Source organism: Spermophilus citellus, assembly GCF_964194105.1.
Source record: "Spermophilus citellus genome assembly, chromosome: 12".
In the NCBI taxonomy this organism is placed as follows: domain Eukaryota; kingdom Metazoa; phylum Chordata; class Mammalia; order Rodentia; family Sciuridae; genus Spermophilus; species Spermophilus citellus.
Window position 1 is genome coordinate 44,973,474 of NC_138198.1, and position 5,850 is coordinate 44,979,323.

The 5,850-nt window shown below is 36.9% G+C and overlaps 1 pseudogene across 1 annotated transcript; it reads right to left on the reverse strand.

The window, feature by feature from the left end:
- Positions 1–3,772: 3,772 nt before the first annotated feature.
- Positions 3,773–4,785, reverse strand: LOC308631948 (holocytochrome c-type synthase-like; annotated as a pseudogene). The gene has a single exon. The product of its transcript is annotated as a holocytochrome c-type synthase-like (transcript).
- Between the last annotated feature and the right edge of the window lie 1,065 nt (positions 4,786–5,850).

Sequence of the window (5,850 nt, forward strand, 5' to 3'; positions counted from 1 at the left end):
CCAACTCATAGATCACCCATAATTCACACATAAATGGGGCATAATTTCTCCGTCTTCTGATTATACATGATGTAGAATTACACTGGTCATGTAATCATATATATACATAGGGTAATAATGACCGATTTGCTCTACTCCTTCTTATTCCCATACCTCCTCCCCTCCCTTCACTCCCCTTTGTCTAATCCAAAGTACCTCTATCCTGCTCCTCATATTGTGAATTAGCATGCCTATATCAGACAAAACATTAGCCTTTTGGTTCTTTGGTATTGGCTTACTTTGCTTAGAATAATGTTCTTCAGTTCCATCCATTTACACTCAAATGTCATAATTCTTCTTTATGGCTGAATAATATTCCATTGTGTATATTTTCTTTACACATTCATCTGTTGAATGACACCTAGATTCATTTCATAGTTTAGCTATCATGAATTAAGCTGCTATAAAATATTGATGTGGCTGTGTCACTGCAATATGCTGATCTTAAGTCCTTTGAGTATAAATAGAGGAGTGGAGTAACTGGGTCAAATGGTGATTCCATTCTAAATTTTCTGAGTACTCTCCATACTGCTTTTCATAGTGGTTGCACCAACTTGCAGTCCCAGCAGTAATGTATAAGTATACGTTTCACCCTACATCTTCACCAACATTTATTGTTGCTTGTATTCTTGGTAATTTCCATTTTGAATGGAGTAAGATGGAATATCTGTGTAGTTTTTATTTGCATTTCTCTAATTGCTATAGGGATGTTGAACATATTTTCAAATATTTGTTGGTTGATTGCATTTCTTCTTCTGTGAAGAGACTGTTCAGCTCCTTAACCCATTTATTGATTGTATTATTATTATTATTATTATATTAAGTTTTTGAATTCTTTATCCTGGAGATTAATGCTCTATCTGGGGTATATGTAAAGTTTTTCTCCCATTCTGTGGGCTTTTTTTTTTTTTTGCTGCAAGGAATCTTTTTAGTTTGAATCCATCCCATTTAATGATTCTTGACTTTACTTCTTGCACTTTTGGAGTTTTGTTTAGGAAGTTTCTAAACAAATATGGTAAATATTTGGGCCTATATTTTCTTCTATTAGGCACAGGGTCTCTCTTCTAGTGCCTAAATCTTTGGTTCACTTTGAGTTGCATTTTGTGCAGGGTTAGAGATAGGTTTTAATTTCATTTTAAGTGCTGATCTTTTTCATAATGATCATGAGAATAAACTCTGAGAATTACTTTCATAACTGCTGGTGACAAGTATCATGGCTCAAAGACAGTGATTGACATAAGCAGGAAGGCTTTCAAAATCAGCAAGTGGATTGGTCCCCTCTGTGGTGTGATTTGTAATTCCTTTTCTTCGGCTCTATATTCTACCACTCAAAATACATCCATTTGATACAGAGGACATTTGTGTCACCGAGAGGAGATATTCTTGATTTCAATAAATTATAAAAATGACCTATTCTACATATTACCAAAGAGTACATACTTCAACTTTTGGCTGTTTTCAGTTAATCAAACTACCTACCCAAACCCCTAAGAACATTTTTATTTGGGGTAAATAATCCCATTCAGTAATTTCTTAAGGGCATGGAGATTTATCCACCCAAACATTTCAATTACTTTCAAAATGGCCAAGAAAAAATGGATTAGTACTATTTTCATGGGTTTGTTTGTTTTAGCCTCAATATCACTCTGTAGCAAAGGACCTCTCAATTCAGTGAAATCCTTCAGGGTGATCTTGCAGCCCAGATCCTGTCTAGTCAGTAGAATTACCTTGTGTTGGGCTACTCATTCTCTCTCTCCCTCCTTTTTTCCTTTCCTTTATTCCTTTCCTTTCTCTCTTGTTCCCTCCCTTTCTTCTAACTATATTATTTAATGTTCCAACATAGAGTCCCAATGGGAAAATCAGGAATTCCTAAGAATCTTAGCCACTTAACTGGGGCTAGAACTCTAGCCCAGCTTCTCTTCCTTGCAGTAATTTTATTTTGGAAGACAATGTACTTTTCTATGTTACTGGAAGAGAGGAACAGTCTTATCTAAATTTCCAGAAGCCACTGGTTCATTGTGAAAATCAATCCATCTCCCCATCCCTGCCAACAGAAAGGCAGATTTGCTAAACTCCCCAACAAATCAGAAGCTATTGCTCAAAAACATTCTCTAAGAACAATCAATGACTACACTGTATATGTGCAGTAGTAAAAAGGAACATTCCATGTATTCTTTTCTGACCACTCCAGATGTGTACTACTAGGCTTTGATATGGTTTGTCCTCTATGAAAACTCATATTGAAATTTAACCCCATTGTGAAAAGTTATGAGAATTAAAACAATCCATCTACGTGTTTAGAAGTGGGATTTTTGCAGGGTGTTCAGAATTAGACTAAATCATCAGGGTGGAGCCCTTGTGATTGAATCCTGGTGTCATTTTAAGAAAAAGAGAGAACATCATAAACACACAATCTCCTGTTACACACTACATGATTCCTTATACCACCTTGGGACCATGTTAGCCAGGGAAAAATCACTAGATGAAGCCTTTGACCTTGGACCAGAATATGAGCCAGAATAAACCTCTTTTCTTTTTTTTTTTTTACCTGTTAACTATCAGCTTTATTTAAAAATGTACAAAATACTCTTGACATGTAGAACTTAAGCTTTTTGGATTTTTGAAACTCCACACAAAACTGACACACCCAAGAAATCCATACCAAATTAATAAATCACAGACTGCCAATTTCATCCACTAATTTAACACTACAGTATCCAGGATAAATTAAAGGATTTAATATTATCAACACTTTAAAAAAACAGTCATTTGTAACATGCTGTTATAATTAGAACAATCAGTTTTGGGGTTACTGATACAAGGAATTTCAACACCAAGCTTAAAGCTTCTTTAAAACATAAAAATTGAGACAGTGAATTAATGCAAACATAACTACATCTGAGAAAAATACTCTTCTTGTGAATGTTAATACTCAGCTAAATATAATCACTGGCACTGTGACTTGAGCCAGACATTTAAATCCGGATTAAGCCAACCAGAAGGAAGGCTTCCAATGGAGGAAGGAATGGGACTCTCAAAGTTGGGATAACTTTAAATTCCAGGGACAATGAAGAGACCTGTTTGGGGAAGCAGAGTTACATATCAGAACAACAGGAAAATATTTTAAAAATTGAAATATATGTTGCAAAGCATATGCATCAGCACCTCATGGTGAATTGAAACTTCTTTAACAAGGCCCAGTCTGAAAAATGCATATAAATAAGAATTGAGAGCCAAGACACACCTTGCCTTAGTCTTGCTGGAGTGCAAGGGTATGGCTTTGCATTTTGTTCAGGGTCTCTACTAAATTGTAGGGACTTCAGAAATAATAGTCTCTTTTTAAAAAGATATTGCTTATTTATAATAAATTATTTTAGTTAAAAGATTTGACCAGGTAAAAGATCATGAGCAGTACACTGGCTTTCAGGTTTTACCTCTCAAATATTCCTGAGAAAATGGTAAGAAAAAAGCAGCTTTCCTCACTTTCTAAAAAACTTTTTCAGAGGTTTTTCAGACTTTTCTAGATGAAATACATAGGCAATATTGCAGCTAACGGGCAAACTGAGGTACTGCTTCCCACTTAAACCAAACGGGAAGAAAACTTAGAACTATTTGCTATAAACCACAAGGCAAACTGCAGCTCAAAACTGAATGGAGCAGGGGCCCTTTGCTAAGTGGAGGATGAAGTGTATGACCCACTTGAAGTTCCCATTACATCATGAGTGCAGTTCAGTTTGGGGAAAATAGTATAATGTATCTCTCAGAAAAAAAAAAAAGTTTATACTTTGCATCAGAAACAAAACAGTGGTTATGATGTCCAGTGCCACCAAGCAACTTTCATTCTGTCCCATACTGCTGAAAGCGAATCCAAGGCAGGGCGGACGTCCAAGATGGTGAACTGGTAGTCCTTATTGACTTCACCACCATCTAATAATCTATCACATATCTAACTTCTGTGCCACAGCGGTTGATGATCCAATCGTGCCTGTCAAAAGGCAGCTCATACCCCATCCAGGAACGAATTCTTGCTCTTGGTGAATATTGTTTTGCTTTCCCTCCAAATCGGATCAAAGATGGACCACAAGGGCACTCCGCAGCATGAAGAGCTTCCCACTTCAAAATCTCCTTCCAGGCCTGTTCATTGTTCTGATTGTGAATTTTAATGATATTATACATATCTTTCTGACTAATATCCTCATCCTTCCACTTCCACCCTTTCCTTAACATTGCATTCCAGAACATCTGTTCGGAAGGATAAACCCACTTTTTCTCTGAATCTGCTCGTGGAATGGATGACTCCTCTCTGACGGTAGACAATGCAAAGGGCTGATCTGGAGCTGGTGTTTGATTAGGTGGTGGCATCAGATTTGAAGGATCCAGGTTCTCCTTATTCTTAGCAGCAGCGCCTGTAACAGGACACTCCACATATTCATATGCACGATCTTGGTGGGTAGGCACAGAGTATGCTTTGCTCTCATAGGTTGGACCGGAGGGTTCCGCATTCATTGGACAGCCTTTCATTTTCCCTTCATGCATTGGGCATCCTGAAGGCGGTGATGCTGTCTGATGATCTGAAGCATTTGAGGTCTGAACTGGAACAGCAGGGGTAGAGGCTGACAAACCCATGGTTGGAATCAGTGTTGACTCCAAACAATTTTAAATTTCCAGCTGCTACCGTCCCCGCCTTCCTCTCACTGGGTCACCGCTGTAGCCGCGGTCACGGCCGGCGCTCTCAGGCTCCGCTCCTTCCTTTTAAACCTCTTTTCTTTATAATTTCCCAGCCTGTGGTATTGTGTTATTAGTGACACAAAATGGACTAAGATAGTTGGCCTCTTGGTGCTCTCTGTCCCTATCTGTTATATGGAGGTCCAGGGTGCATGGACTTTTGAAGGAGTGACCCTTGAATTCTAGGCTTAGGAAGTATCCTGCAGAAAATAAATAAATAAATAAATAAATAAACAAATAAATAAATAAATAAGACTAAAGGAGTCATAGCTTTATTGTGTAAGAAAAAAGTCAATCTGTATACGGGGTAAAAATGGGAGTTCATAACCCACTTGAATCAAACTGTGAAATATGATATATTAAGAACTATGTAATGTTTTGAACGACCAACAATAAAAAAAAAAGAAAAAAGTCAAGTCTGGAAAGATTATTTCTTCAAGTTTAGAAGAAGGGAAGAGAAGGTACAACCCAAGGAATAACAGGAGCACCAGAGGCAAATTCCCCTCTTTGAAGTCAAACTAATGCCCCACGTCAGACTGGGAGTGCAAGTTTATTTTTTCTCCTTTATCCTCCTCCTCCTCCTCCTCCTCCTCCTCCTCTTCCTCCTCCTCTTCTTTTTTCTGAAAAATCATTTTTCTCAAGAAGATTTAAAATGTTATTTACACAGGTACAAAACTAATCCTATAAAGAGATAATTTACTGAATCATGATAACCTTCTACTTATTCCTAAATATCCAGCTTGAAACGACAGAGGCATAATGTTATTTAGATCAGATGTGGATTTTTAAATCAGACAAAATAGGATCTTCCTAAGTAGGAGTGCAAAATATTATTCTATTGATCCCTCAGATTCCTCATTTACAAAATGATGATTAGTATACTATAAAATATAATTATATTACTCATTTTTAAAATTGCTATGAGTATTAGTTGAAATAATGCATGTGAATAAATGTGTATCCAGTGGACTTCCAATTCTTAGCTGGGTAAATTAATCAATTTATTTAATTTTTGTGTCTCCTTTTTTCTCATCTAGTGAGTTTGGATTATTGTAGTAACTACCACATGGGGTTATTGGGACCAAA